This window comes from Podarcis muralis, chromosome Z (genome assembly GCF_964188315.1).
Source record: "Podarcis muralis chromosome Z, rPodMur119.hap1.1, whole genome shotgun sequence".
Lineage (NCBI taxonomy): Eukaryota > Metazoa > Chordata > Lepidosauria > Squamata > Lacertidae > Podarcis > Podarcis muralis.
This window is the reverse complement of record NC_135673.1, coordinates 38,347,009-38,362,710: the sequence shown is the minus strand read 5'-3', so window position 1 is coordinate 38,362,710 and position 15,702 is coordinate 38,347,009. Positions and strand designations below refer to the sequence as shown.

General features: G+C 42.8%; 1 non-coding gene across 1 annotated transcript; it reads left to right on the top strand.

Annotated features, from left to right (window-relative positions):
- The first annotated feature begins 15,338 nt into the window (after positions 1-15,338).
- TRNAN-GUU (transfer RNA asparagine (anticodon GUU)) lies at positions 15,339-15,412 on the top strand. Its single transcript has one exon. It is a non-coding gene; the product is annotated as a tRNA-Asn (tRNA).
- The last annotated feature ends 290 nt before the right edge of the window (positions 15,413-15,702 follow it).

Genomic DNA, 15,702 nt, shown 5'->3' with positions numbered 1-15,702 from the left:
CTTTTCTCATTCAAAGTCCGGGAATTTCTGCATTCATGCAGGCCCCATATGTACCATACATTTAAAGCAGTATGACACTACTTTAAACACTTGTGCCTTTCCCCCAATTAATCCTGGGAAGTGCAGTTTGTTATGGTTGCTGAGATGTGATAGTATACAGTGGTTGTTGTTGTTTAGTCGTCTAGTCGTATCCGACTCTTTGTGACCCCATGGACCAGAGCACGCCAGGCACTCCTGCCTTCCACTGCCTCCCGCAGTTTGGTCAGACTCATGTTTCTAGCTTCGAGAACACTGTCCAACCATCTCGTCCTCTGTCTCCTCCAGCACCATAATTCAAAAGCATCAATTCTTCGGTGATCAGCCTTCTTTATGGTCCAGCTCTCACTTCCATACATCACTACTGAGAAAACCATGGCTTTAACTATACGGACCTTTGTTACTTTTTAAGATGCTGTCTAGGTTTGCCATCGCCTTTCTCCCAAGGAGCAGGCGTCTTTTAATTTCGTGACTGCTGTCACCATCTGCAGTGATCATGGAGCCCCAAAAAGTAAAATCTCTCACTGCCTCCATTTCTTCCCCTTCTATTTGCCAGGAGGTGATGGGACCAGTGGCCATGATCTTCGTTTTTTTGATGTTGAGCTTCAGACCATATTTTGCGCTCTCCTCTTTCACCCTCAATAAAAGGTTCTTTAATTCCTCCTCACTTTCTGCCATCAAGGTTGTGTCATCTGCATATCTGAGGTTGTTGATATTTCTTCTGGCAATCTTAATTCCGTCTTGGGATTCATCCAGCCCAGCCTTTCGCATGATGAATTCTGCATGTAAGTTAAATAAGCAGGGGGACAATATACAGCCTTGCCATACTCCTTTCCCAATTTTGAACCAATCAGTTGTTCCATATCCAGTTCTAACTGTGGCTTCTTGTCCCACATAGAGATTTCTCAGGAGATAGATGAGGTGATCAGGCACTCCCATTTCTTTAAGAACTTGCCATAGTTTGCTGTGGTCGACACAGTCAAAGGCTTTTGCATAGTCAATGAAGCAGAAGTAGATGTCTTTCTGGAACTCTCTAGCTTTCTCCATAATGCAGCGCATGTTTGCAATTTGGTCTCTGGTTCCTCTGCCTCTTCTAAATCCAGCCTGCACTTCTGGGAGTTCTCGGTCCACATACTGCTTAAGCCTGCCTTGTAGAATTTTAAGCATAACCTTGCTAGCGTGTGAAATGAGTGCAATTGTGCGGTAGTTGGAGCATTCTTTGGCACTTCCCTTCTTTGGGATTGGGATGTAGACTGATCTTCTCCAATCCTCTGGCCACTGCTGAGTTTTCCAAATTTGCTGGCATATTGAGTGTAGCACCTTAACAGCATCATCATTTAAAATTTTAAATAGTTCAGCTGGAATATCATCACTTCCACTGGCCTTGTTATTAGCAATGCTTTCTAAGGCCCATTTGACTTCACTCTGCAGGATGTCTGGCTCAAGGTCAGCAACCACACTACCTGGGGTATACGAGACATCAATTTCTTTCTGGTATAGTTCCTCTGTGTATTCTTGCCACCTCTTCTTGATGTCTTCTGCTTCTGTTAGGTCCTTTCCACTTTTGTCTTTTATTATGGAAATCTTTGTACGAAATGTTCCTTTCATATCTCCAATTTTCTTGAACAGATCTCTGGTTTTTCCCATTCTATTGTTTTCCTCTATTTCTTTGCATTGCTCGTTTAAGAAGGCCTTCTTGTCTCTCCTTGCTATTTTTTGGAAATCTGCATTCAATTTCCTGTATCTTTCACTATTTCCCTCGCATTTTGCTTGCCTTCTCTCCCCCGCTATTTGTAAGGCCTCGTTGGACTGCCACTTTGCTTTCTTGCATTTCCTTTTCATTGGGACGGTTTTAGTTGCTGCCTCTTGTATAATGTTACGAGCCTCCGTCCATAGTTCTTCAGGCACTCTGTCCACCAAATCTAAATCCTTAAACCTGTTCCTCACTTCCACTGTGTATTCATAAGGGATTTGACTTAGATTGTATCTTACCGGCCCAGTGGTTTTTCCTACTTTCTTCCGTTTAAGCTTGAATTTTGCTATAAGAAGCTGATGATCTGAGCCACAGTCAGCTCCAGGTCTTGTTTTTGCTGACTGTATAGAGCTTCTCCATCTTTGGCTGCAGAGAATATAATTAATCTGATTTCGATGCTGCCCATCTGGTGATGTCCATGTGTAGAGTCGTCTCTTGTGTTGTTGGAAAAGAGTGTTTGTGATGACCAGCTTGTTCTCTTGGAAGAACTCTATTAACCTTTGCCCTGCTTCGTTTTGAACTCCAAGGCCAAACTTGCCAGTTGTTCCTTTTATCTCTTGACTCCCTACTTTAGCATTCCAATCCCCTATAATGAGAAGAACATCCTTCTTTGGTGTCATTTCTATAAGGTCTTGTAAGTCTTCATAGAATTGGTCAATTTCAGTTTCTTCAGCACCTGTGGTTGGTGCATAAACTTGGATTACTGTGATGTTAAAAGGTCTGCCTTGGATTCGTATCGAGATCATTCTATCATTTTTGAGATTACATCCCAGTACAGCTTTTGCCATTCTTTTGTTGACTATGAGGGCCACTCCATTTCTTTTACGGGTTTCTTGCCCACAGTAGTAGATGTGATGGTCATCCGAACTGAATTCGCCCATTCCCGTCCATTTTAGTTCACTGATGCCCAGGATGTCAATATTTATTCTTGCCATCTCATTTTTGACCACATCCAACTACCAAGGTTCATGGTTCTTACATTCCAGGTTCCTATGCAATATTTTTCTTTGCAGCATTGGACTTTCCTTTTGCTTCCAGGCATATCCGCAACTGAGCGTCCTTTCGGCTTTGGCCCAGCTGCTTCATCAGCTCTGAATCTACTTGTACTTGTCCTCCGCTCTTCCTCAGTAGCAAGTTGGAGGGGCTCATCTTCCAGCGTCATAACTTTTATATGCCTGTTGTCTTTGTCCATGGAGTTTTCTTGGCAGGGATACTGGAGTGGCTTGCCGGTTCCTCCTCCAGGTGGATCACATTTGGTCAAAACTCTCCACTATGACCTGTCCATCTTGGGTGGCCCTGCACGGCATAGCTCATAGCTTCTCTGAGTTATTCAAGCCCCTTTGCCACAGCAAGGCAGTGATCCATGAAGGGGGTATACAGTGGTACCTCAGGTTAAGTACTTAATTCGTTCCGGAGGTCTGTACTTAACCTGAAACCGTTCTTAACCTGAAGCACCACTTTAGCTAATGGGGCCTTCTGCTGCCGCCGCACCGCCGGAGCACGATTTCTGTTCTCATCCTAAAGCAAAGTTCTTAACCTCAAGCACTCTTTCTGGGTTAGCGGAGTTTGTAACCTGAAGCGTATTTAACCTGAAGCGTATGTAACCTAAGGTACCACTGTACTCCTATTCCCCCACAGAGATACAATTTCAGTGTGCCCTGGGAAGAAGCACTGATTGTTAAAGAACTCTAGTAAAACACTCCTTTATTATTTTTTAAAAATTAAATTTGTATCCCACCCTTGCTCCCAGTTTGGAGCGCAAGGTGGCAAATGGCAAAGCAATACAAATATTTTTTTTTTAAGGAGGGAGAGAGGCCATCAGGCAAGGCCTTTTTCCACCTGCCTTGCCTCACCCTCCAGTCTCTGCTTCTCAATTTGTATTGTATTATTTTATGCACTGTGGCTTGCTGTTGTTTTATTGATTGTAGTTTCGAAATTATTTATTGTAATTGTTAAGAGTGGGTTTCTGTTTAATTTTTATATGCTGATATTATTATTCTATACTATTCTAATGATTGTTGAATGTAATAATAATAATAATAATAATAATAATAATTTATTATTTATACCCCACCCTTCTGGCTGAGTTTCCCCAGCCACTCTGGGCGGCTCCCAATCAAGTATTGAAAACAGTCCGGCGTTAAATATTAAAAACTTCCCAAAACAGGGCTGCCTTAAGATGTCTTCTGAATGTCAGGTAGTTGTTTATCTCTTTGACATCTGATGGGAGGGCGTTCCACAGGGCGGGTGCCCCCACCGAGAAGGCCCTCTGTCTGCTTCCCTGTAGCCTCACTTCTCGCAACGAGGGAACCGCCAGAAGGCCCTCGGCACTGGATCTCAGTGTCCGGGCTGAACGATGGGGGTGGAGACGCTCCTTCAGGTATACAGGACCGAGGCCGTTTAGGGCTTTAAAGGTCAGCACCAACACTTTGAATCATGTTCGGAAACGTACTGGGAGCCAATGCAGATCTCTCAGAACCGGTGTTATGTGGTCCCGAATGTTACATTATTTGATGTAGATTGCTTATTTTAAGGCTGTTTTTATTATCACATTTTTGTATTTCATTAGATTGTTATAAGGTGTACATTCTTTGTTTCTTCAGCTTGTAAACTGCCTTGAGTATTGTAAGATAGAAAGGCTGTACACAAATTAACAGTGATGATGATGATAATGATGATGATGAAAAGAATCAAATACCCTCACAGCTAAATGATTTCAAGGTTGCCAGGAGATCATATGCATGAGTGCACGGGAATGATTTTAAATGCTGGTTAATTTTTTTTTAAGCAATAAGGAGATGGCTTTCAACAGGAAGCACATTTCATAAGTGGGGGGCCTGTACCAAAAAGACCCTGGCATTGGTTTGCACCAGCCAGGTGGCACACAGCTGTGGCATCACCAAGATGACAGGAGTCCCTGATTGAAAGCCCACCTCTCCCAAGTGACGTTGAACCTAGGTAATGTGTTCTTTTAGTGCTAGCAAAATGAAACTCCTCCCTCATTTAGTTCTTCACCCCTCCAAATCTGCTTTTGTATATTTGGCCAGCCCTCTAGACCAGATTTGAGAAGGGTGCAGAGTGCACAAGATGAACAGAGGGTGGCAGTTTTGATAGCACAAGTGTAAATCCTTGTGTGAAGTGAATGAGTGCATTGGATTCAGCCCCAAAACAGCAACTACAAAACCTGGTTCCCTGCCCCCCCCCCCCCATAATATGAATAAGAACTAAAGTGATCCAGAAATGGTTATATGCTAAGGAATAATTTCTGGGTGAAAGTAGGAGGCGAAGGAAGCTGAGGAACATCTGAATGTTTCCAGGTCCCCCCCCCCCCAGTTGTTTTTCATACCAAATGGTTACTGAATAAGCACATACAAAATGCAGTAAGAATAATGAGTGCAACAAATAAAAATAGAAACAGAAAAAATAACATGATAATATAGAGGGGAGGGGGAAACTGGCAGACAACTGAGAGTGCAATGCCACATAAAATTATCACATATAAGAAGCAAAAGGTGAGTCAAATTAGTTCTTGATAAAGCCTCTCCGCATATTTATCTGTGGAGGAAGGGGTTTAGTAGACTGCACAGATGAGATAACATAGGAGAAAAACTTATATCAAGTTGAAGAAAAGTGGACTATTTTTGATGAACCATTTGTATATAATTGTGCAACACCACACTGCCATGTTTATTCCTTCTAATCACACTATGATGCCTCTTGCCAAGTTTATTCCTTCTAATCAAGGCCACATTCACACTATGATGCCTCTTGAAATGGCTATGGCTTCCCCCAAAGAATTTTGGGTGCTGCAGTTTGTTACTGGTGCTGAGGTTTGTTAGGAGACTCCTGTGTGAGCCAGGTGTGAGCCAGGTGTGGAGAGCCAGTGTGGTGTAGTGATTAAGAGCGATAGACTCGTAATCTGGGAGACCGGATTCGCGTCTCCGCTCCTCCACATGCAGCTGCTGGGTGACCTTGGGCCAGTCACACTTCTTTGAAGTCTCTCAGCCTCACTCACCTCACAGAGTGTTTGTTGTGGTGGAGGAGAGGAAAGGAGAATGTCAGTCACTTTGAGACTCCCTAGGGTAGTGATGCGGGTGGCGCTGTGGGTAAAACCTCAGTGCCTAGGACTTGCCGATTGTATGGTCGGCAGTTCGAATACCCGCAGCGGGGTGAGCTCCCACCATTCGGTCCCGGCTCCTGCCCACCTAGCAGTTTGAAAGCACTCTTAAGTGCAAGTAGATAAATAGGCACTGCTTTATAGCGGGAAGGTAAACGGCGTTCCGTGTGCTGCGCTGGTGCTGGCTTGCCAGCTGCAGCTTTGTCACGCTGGCCACGTGACCCAGAAGTGTCTGAGGACAGTGCTGGCTCCTGGCCTCTAGAGCGAGATGAGCACGCAACCCCAGAGTCAGACATGACTGGCCCGTATGGGCAGGGGTACCTTTACCCTTTACCTTTTTAGGGTAGTGATAAAGCGGGATATCAAATACAAACTCTTCTTCTTCTTCTTCTGTTCCTCTTACAGAGCTACAATCCCAGAGTGGTTTAAAAGCCAATCCCTCTTCACAAGGAACTCTGAGGAGTGATATCATAGTGCTTTAAATGTATGGAGTGGCTATTAATCTGGCTCCAGCCTCTTTGGGACATTTATAAGCTTGCAAATACTGCACATGCAATATGGAGGATAAGAATGCTGTCTTACCTTACAGAACTGCTGTAAGGATTTCCAGAAAATTCATTTTGAACAATTTTAAATAATTATTTTATTTAAAACATTTTTATCCCACTATTTGCTCCCCTTCCCCCAAGAAAAAGTCTCCCAGGGCAGCTTACAAATACTGGTAGGAAGACACTCCCTGCTCTCAGCCTTACAATCTAAGACAGGCTTCCTCAACCTCGGCCTTCCAGATGTTTTGGCCTACAACTCCCACAATCCCTAGCTAGCAGGACTAGTGGTCAGGGATGATGGGAATTGTAGTCTCAAAACATCTGGAGGGCTGAGATTGAGGAAGCCTGATCCAAGAGACATGACACAAAGGCAAGAAGAGATTCTGAGGTGGAAGGGCAAATAAATAAACATTTATAACAGTTGACTGACCATTAAGCAAAGTACAAAACATGAAGAAGGAATAAACGTTGGCTGAACCAATTATTGAAGGTGCACATGTTAGGAACTAATAATCATAATAGATCTAAGAGATACTACTACCTTCAGATATACCGCCACCTGTTCAGTAATAGATTTATTAGACACCCCCATGGGGTCCCTTAGAATAATACAGGAAACCACTTCATAAGGGATAAGCTATCGGTTCTCAGCCCCCTTGATAACAATCCACAGTAAAAGAACACATGATAAAATGTTTCTCTCAGCATCTACACTTAATGGAACTTTGGCAACTCTTTCCCCCATAAATTCACATATCTACGTAGAAACCAAAGAATCAAGCAATACCCAGATAATGCCAGAGAGGCAGAAAAGAGGATCCACAGCCCACAATGACTGTAACTGTAATGATCAGCTGGAATAGAAAGTATTCAAGAAGAGGATGAACTGAACATTGCTGGTATTTAAACAGAGTAGATATAGGGGCCCTATACTTCCATCTCTCTATCTCTCTCTCCCTCTCTCTCGCTACTATAGCCTGATGGGATGGCTGTTGCTAAGATGAAAGTGCTACACATCATCATCATTATTATTATTAGTAGTAGTATTAGTAGCAACTATCTTTTAACCAGAAAATTTGTTCCATTTATGCACAGCTTCTGCATGTGCAATGGAGCTTCCCTTCGCTCTCTTCTCTCTGTCCCCTCTCCAAAAGAAATCTGATCCCAGGTAGGATCCCAGAACACACTTGGTGAGTGAGTGTGTGTGTGTGTGTGTCGGGGGGTGGGGGTGGGGTTTCCAATGCATAAGCAGAAGTCCTTGCATCAATGGGATAACTTCGTTGGATACAAATGATTATCGCTATCATCTGTGGCAGAGTGACTTTAGCTTCATAGACACATTTTACAGTAGCTGATTTTTTTTTTACGAGACTAAACAAATTCTTCATCATTCTATTGTACCAGTTTCTGAACCTTTATGAGCCATATATTGCTTTTATGAGATTGCTAGCAGCTTTAGGTAGGTTGAGGGTCTTAACAGCTCTCATTTGGCATCTCACTAGAGGCAGGAAATGAAGAAAATGTTTAAGTCTAACATGAGTTATGAGTTTCAGCTTCTTTCAAAAGTGTGTGCATGCGTATGTGTATATATATGACACTCTAATGTTAATGTCACAGGGTTCCATAATATTGACACTCTGATGTTGGCATCACAGGGCTTCTATAATATACTGTTTTATTGCTATTTAATGTGCAAACGGGCACCTGAGGAACATGTTCTGAAATCATGTTTATCCAAATTTACATATCACTTCGCATTTAATAATGCAGGAACACTTGCTTAACATTAGTAAAATAATTTAAGTATGTGTTATGCAATGTCCCATGAAGTGCATTAAAGCAATAACACATTCAAGTACTTAAAAAAAAAATGAGCCTAAGCAATAATGCACCGATGCAGCTAAAAAGCTCCATTAAATGAACACAGAGGGAGAAAAAAAACAGCATAAAGAGTTTTGCCTGCTTGGTTTAATGTTTTGAAATTAATGTAGCATTCACTGTTTTTGTTAGGTCTTTGAACTGTCATAGCTTAAGAAGGAGAAAAATCAGAGGGGGACGACATTGGTGCATGTTTCTAGGAGGGAAAATGGTTTGTGTGTGTGTGTAGTGTGGTATTTGTACTGGTCCTTTAAAAATAGGCTGCAGGATCACTATTATTATTATTAATTTCTATGCTGACTTTCATCCAAAGATCACAGGGTGGTTTACAATATAAAGACAAATTATATGTACCATTATACAGGCATACCTCAGGTTGAAGTAGCTTCGTGATAAGTAAATGCTGCCTTTCAGGGATCATATTGTGAAGTGAAATGTGAGTAAACTTTTTGTTATTTTATTCAGAAAGACTCTTGTGTCTTTATTCTTTTAAGACGGATTTAAGGGAACACCAGGAAATAATCTTAACTAAGAGATTCAAACAAATCTGCAAACTAGCGTCCAGCTATATTGAGGGGAATCTGCTCTGCTATGTCGCTATGGACACGGGTGGCGCTGTGGGTTAAACCACAGAGCCTAGGACTTGCCGATCGGAAGGTTGGCGGTTCGAATCCCCGTGACGGGGTGAGCTCCCGTTGCTCGGTCCCTGCTCCTGCCAACCTAGCAGTTTAAAAGCACGTCAAAGTGCAAGTAGATAAACAGGTACCGCTCTGGTGGGAACGTAAACGGCGTTTCCGTGCGCTGCTCTGGTTCACCAGAAGTGGCTTAGTCATGCTGGCCACATGACCCAGAAGCTGTACGCCGGCTCCCTTGGCCAATAAAGCGAGATGAGCGCCGCAACCCCAGAGTCGGTCACGACTGGACCTAATGGTCAGGGGTCCCTTTACCTTTATGTCACTTACTAGTGTGAGTGAAGGAAGGATAATACTTATTCAATATATCCTTTCCTACTATCCTTAACATTCCCACACATTATGCCCCTAGAGCATCCCTCATCGCTCCTTTCATAGCTTCAGCAAGCTTGGGTTCAAAGCAGTAGCCAGTCATGACCCCATGTCTCTCAGTGCAGCCTCCTCCAGCCAGTGCCACATGGAGTTCTTGCTTCCTCCTCCTTGTTCCTGTAACACCTTGTCAAAAAAGAAAGAAAGAGCTCTGTGTAAAAGGGCAATTTTTCCCCCATGTGTTGCATGACACCCATGTTGCCCTAACAAACTCCACTTTGGTTACCTCTAGCATCCTTTGCCTTGTAGATGGCTTAATGGCATTGCCATCATCTCCCTCTGCCCCCTACCAGGCAAGTGTTTGCATGGTCTTCTGTCCTGGGACTTCTAGGGTTCTTCATCCTGAGTGAATCACATGGCTACACAGAGTTCCCTGTAGCAGCAGCCTAAGAAGTTTAGTCTCTGGGTTTTCATTTCTAGTTCTCATTTCTAGTACATTCAACAGTCACTTTGTGGCTCAAAACCACAGGCTCAGTCTTTCTGGGGCTTTGCTATTCCACCTTGATCTTCATTCTGGTCCTCCATGTCTCTTCTCATGTCTCTTCCCTGGGCAAATCTACCTCATCTCCTTTTCCATACTGCTTGCCCCCAGGCTTTATCTGAGGGCACTTTCTGCAGGACCCTCTGACCCCCCCCCCCCACCAGAAGAGGTAAGAATGCGTCTCGTTTCAGTTTTGCACTTGCAGGTCAACTGGCAGTTGAAGCCAAATGGCCTATTTGGACGGAAGAGCAGAACCAAACTTCCCGTAGCTGATCCTTATCTGGCTGATGGGGTGGGGCCTTGGTGGAGGGGGTGGGGTCCTAATGGCCTTGGTCTTCTGTCTGGTGGGAGAGGTCACATGAATAAGCTGGAAAGGGAAAGAGAAAAAAACACAGCTGAGAATTCCCAACAACAAGCTCTACAGTTTTCAGAAAGTTGGAAGAAGCCCGCTCTACAAAATGCCGATTTCTGAGTCTTTCTTTCCTCCTTCCTTCCTTCCTTCCCAGTTTCAGAAAATAGGAGCTGCTAAGCAGACTGGTCCTTTTCCTTCTGCTGATTAACCTTTTAATTTGTTTATCATTCATATCAAAGGTTACCCAGCGCTTTTTTGTCATCTGCCAGATTTGTCTAACCACTCAACATCATAACAGGAATGGTTTCATTATTTCTTATATGCTTAGCATGTCCGTAACTTGGGCCTAATGGCTTCGCTATGTTATTACCAGGTTGGTTGTGCTTGCCAATTACCCTTAATGCACTGAAGCCTTCAAATTTAGGCATTCTCAACAGGTCAGTGCTGCATCCCAACATTGCTTATTAGGCTATTGCTATAGGCAGGTCTCTGTTCCCATGGAACCTACAGCCTAACTAGCTGGTTGTGGATAAACAGCGGTGTGTTTTATTTCAGAGTTAATCTGCATGTTCACAATAAGCATGTGTATAGTTCCTTTGGAACCATGACACATAGACTGCCCGTAGACTTCATTTTCTAATAAAATTATTTATATGCCACCTTTTCATCCCTAGAAAACAATCCCAATATGGTTAAAAATAAATAAATTGAAGTACAGTAAAAATCAAACGCAGACTTAAACAGCCACATCTTGACAAAAAGTTCAAACCAAACTAGAAGCTAAGTGAAACCATGATATTTGCTTTTCCTTAGAAATACTGACAGAAGCATTTAAGTTTAGTTGACTTGAATCTCTACAAGGGAGACATGTTTTTATTTGGCCACCTAAGAGCAGCTGTCAGCATTACAACCAATTTAAAAAGCAGATAATGTTCAGTGCAGAGCTACAAGTTATTTAATAGGCTCATTATTTTTGCCATGTAGTGTCAATTATTAACCACAGTAAGAATTCTGGCTTCCTGGAAATTCCAGCCCTCGTGTGTTAAAAACAGACAGATAGGCTTCTGATCTCCACAGCTGCAGAGGAAAATTTACAACAAACATACAGCTGCCAGCATATTGAGGAAGCAAGTTGCTTATTAGAATCTCTCTCTGGGGCCAGAGAGAGAAAAGTTCTTGGACTATATTAACAACTCCAGGATTTAACTTGGGGCCAGAAGCTTTGATGTACCAGAGTGGGCTGTCTTGAATAGAGATGAAGGTGGGGTGCCCCTAGGGAGGAGGAAGATTGCGCAGTGCAGGAGACATCCCCTAGTGGAATGTGACACAAAAAAGCAGGACACTGATTCTCAGCCAGAAGAGCAGTTGCAGATCTCAGAACACACCAAGGTGGTAGTGAAGGGTACAATGTACAGAACAATTATTGCCACCCCCCAGGAAAGGAAGAGATGTATGGTGGTGGCAGGTGACTCCCTACGGAGGGGGACAGAGGCAGCAGTGTGTGGAAGAATGAGTCATGGTTTCAGTTGTCTCTACACAAATGCACATTGTATGGGAAACAAGCTAGCAGAACCTGAACTCTTACTACTGAAACTACTGAAATGTGGTGGGACGGGGTGAGACTCATGACGCGAATGTAGAAACTGGGGTGTATAGCCTGTTCAAAAGGAAGGAAGGAAGGAAGGAAGGAAGGAAGGAAGGAAGGAGCAGTAGCATTATATGTAAAAGATGTGTACACCTAGAGCATGGAAGGCAAATTGAGAGCATTTGGGCAAAAAGTGTAGGAGAGGGAAACAAAAGTTAACTTACTGTGGGTGCTAAGTCTGACTGAAGATTTGGATGATGCTTTCATAGAGCCTATTATCAAACACTAAAAAGAGAGATGGGATGCGGGTGGTGCTGTGGGTTAAACCACAGAGCCTAGGACTTGCTGATCAGAAGGTTGGCGGTTCAAATCCCCGCGACGGGGTGAGCTCCCGTTGCTCAGTCCCTGCTCCTGCCATCCTAGCAGTTCGAAAGCACGTCAAAGTGCACGTAGATAAATAGGTGCCGCTCCGGTGGGAAGGTAAACGGCGTTTCCGTGTGCTGCTCTGGTTCGCCAGAAGCGGCTTAGTCATGCTGGCCACATGACCCAGAAGCTGTATGCCAGCTCCCTCAGCCAATAAAGCGAGATGAGCATCGCAACCCCAGTCGGTCACGACTGGACCTAATGGTCAGGGGTCCCTTTACCTTTACTTTAAAAAGAGAGGTATAACAGGCATGGGATACTTCAGCTACCCCAATATCTGTTGAAACTCAAACTCTGCCAAGAATGTAAAGTCCAACAAATTATTCCCTTGCCTTGCTGACAATGGAAAAAGCAACAAGGAGCTCTCTTGGACCTGGTCCTCACCAACAGGGAGGAACTGAATGAGTGAACCCACCACCTCCTTAGGGAGTCTGCTTAGGGCCAGTGCTATCATTATGCCAACTAGGGGCATAGTTTTATAAAGATTAATTTTTGTTATACATTTCTCATGACATTTTACTTTTATTTTATATTTTGAAGGATTTTATCATTTTTGAAGTAATTCATAATTAGATTTTTTTACGTATCTATGAAATAGACCACAGAGTTGATTAGAGGTTATTACACAACCTCCAATCAACTCCACAGTTGCTCTCTCTCTCCGTAAAAAAGGGAAATGCACTGAATTTTAAATTTTACAGTCACATCTTAATCTTATTTAGAAAATGTATTCACTTTTATAGTGAGCTATGGCTGATGAAAAGTAACCATCACAATTCACAAAATCATTTGAAATAATTTGTGCGCTAAAATATTTTCTTTTGTTATTTGAGAAAGATAATAAAAGATTATTTTATTACTTATTCTTGCAATTTAAAATAATTTTTTTTGTGCTTTTCATTTTTTCTACAGGAAATCTGGTTTCATAAATGGAAGTTAGCAAATGTTGTGTGTGTGTGTGTGTGTGTGTGTGTGTGGACGCAAGTAGTTAGCCTTGCCTAGTGTGCAAAGTAGCCTGGCACTGCATTCCATGTCTCTACAACTTTTACCATTAGAAAGCTCTTCTTAACATTTAGTCAGAATCTCCTTTCTTGTAACTTGAATCTATTGGTCTGGGTGCTACCCTCTATAGCAGCAGAAAACAAGCGTGCTCCATTCTCCATATGACAGCTCTTTAGATATTTGAAAGTGGCTTTAATATCACCTCTCAGTCTTCTCTTCTCCAGGCTAAACATACCCAATTATCTCAACTGTTGCTCATTAGGCTTGGTTTCCAGACCTTTGTTTATATTGCTTGCCCTTCTTTGCACCCGTTCCAGCTTGTCAATATCCTTTTATTACTGTGGTGCCCAGAACCTGACACAGTACTCCAGCCACTCCATAGGGTGTAGAACTCAGTAGAAAAGGGAATGCGGGGAAAAACAGAATTAGTTAGCTCAGTCTGTTATTGGCTCTAGGCTCAGCCTACTCTTGAGCTCCCTGCAGGCAGTTTCACTAGTCCTAATGGACACCAATCACCACTAATAAGAACATAAGTTCTTATAAGTGAACAGAAAACTACACACGGAGAACTTGAAACTAAATAAAGCAATTCTAAAATAAACCTGAATGACAACTAATTAAAAGCTAGTTGTAGAACCAGTTGAAAATAATGTTGCAAAAAGCTATATAAAAAAGAAATTACTGCGTTAAATCTAAGTCTGTGGTCTCGAAATTGGACCCTGCCATAGCTTCTGCTTTGACATTGTGCCATTTAGAATTATTTTCCTCCCTGGAGGAAACAAATGCCCCGTTTCTGAAATATGCATTTTTATCCCCACTAAAGCTTTGAAAGATGTTTGCCTTATAGCATCATTTGTTATGCAAAAAAACCTAGAGATGTGGTTATAATCACAGAAATGCATGACACATACATACACTTGTCAAACTCTAGAGTAATCTAGCAGAATCCACACATGCAAATATGACAAAAGACTTCAGAAGGTGATACTGCTCCAGGGAATTGATATAAAAGCTTTATAAATTTGAAATTCAATGACATATGTAATAAAGATTATGGGACAGCTGGTCTTAAGTATTTGGCTCTGGAATCATTATGTACCAAGAATTGGTACATATTACTGCGGCTTCAATTTTTTATCTTGACAAATGTATGCATTTCATCTCCCATGCTCATGGCAATGCTCTTTTAAGATTCTGTATGAGAGAATATATCTCCCCATATACATGCCCACATTTCCTTCCCCCTTCACCCCAAAGTGAGGTATTGGAGATTGTTCCCCTTTTTATAATGCCATCACAATTATATTCTCTTACATAAATATAAGAAGAGCATTGCACTTAAGCATCTGCTCGGCAGTTGCTGGTGCAACAACGACTTTGTGGGATTGGCTCCCTTGCTGAGCCTTGTAAACTCAGCTCCCGCTTGGCAGCTCCCCAGTTGGTCCTGACTTCCTTGCTCAAATATGTGCTCCTCCTGCTCAGACCTGACTGAGACACAAACACAAACATGACTAATTGCCATCGATAAACTTCCCCATGAATTCATTCCACTGCCTTGTTCTTTCTCATATAATATACATAGAATAGATAAGGAATACAATATGGGAGACCGTTCCCCCAATTGGGAAACATTATGTGTCTAGGAATCTTGAGCAGCATAGTGGGAAATCACTACAAATTTGGCACAGAACTGCACAAAGATATCTTTGTGGATGTAACTTCAAGTAAGGTGAAGGTAAAGGACCTCTGGATGGTTAAGTCAAGTCAAAGGTGACTATGGAGTTGTGGTGCTCATCTCTCTTTCAGGGTGAGGGAGCCAGTGTTTGTCCACAAACAGCTTTCGGGGTCATGTGGCCAGCATGACTAAACCGCTTCTGGCACAATGGAACACCATGAGGGAAACCAGAGCACACGGAAACACTGTTTACCTTCCCACCGGAGAGGTACCTGTTTATCTACTTGCACTGGTGTGCTTTCGAACTGCTAGGTTGGCAGGAGCTGGGACAGAGCAATGGGAACTCACCCCGTCGTGGGGATTCAAACCACCGACCTTCTGATCGGCAAGCCCAAGAGGCTCAGTGGTTTAGACCATACCACCACCCATCTCTGTGGCACAATTGGTTAGTGCGTCTGGCTGTTAACCAGAAGGTTGATGGTTCAAGCCTACCCAGGGATGGCTGCTGGAAATCTGCCTGCAATGAGGCGCCTGAGTGGGTATACCAGTTAGGTCACCATATTATTGATGATCTTTAGGAAGCAGCAAATGCAAGCTGGGGAGCAGAACTTTCCCACATTTGTATGCTATGGGGCCACTTTATTCTCCAAGCAGTAGGCTGGGGTTAGAAACAAATATTTCACCTTTTTTGGGTCCTCATTATGCAGTGAGGCTTTCCTTTTTCTGGAGCATATGCACTCGGATGCTTAGAAGTCACAATTTGGTGAAGCTGAGCAATTAATCTGCCTTTT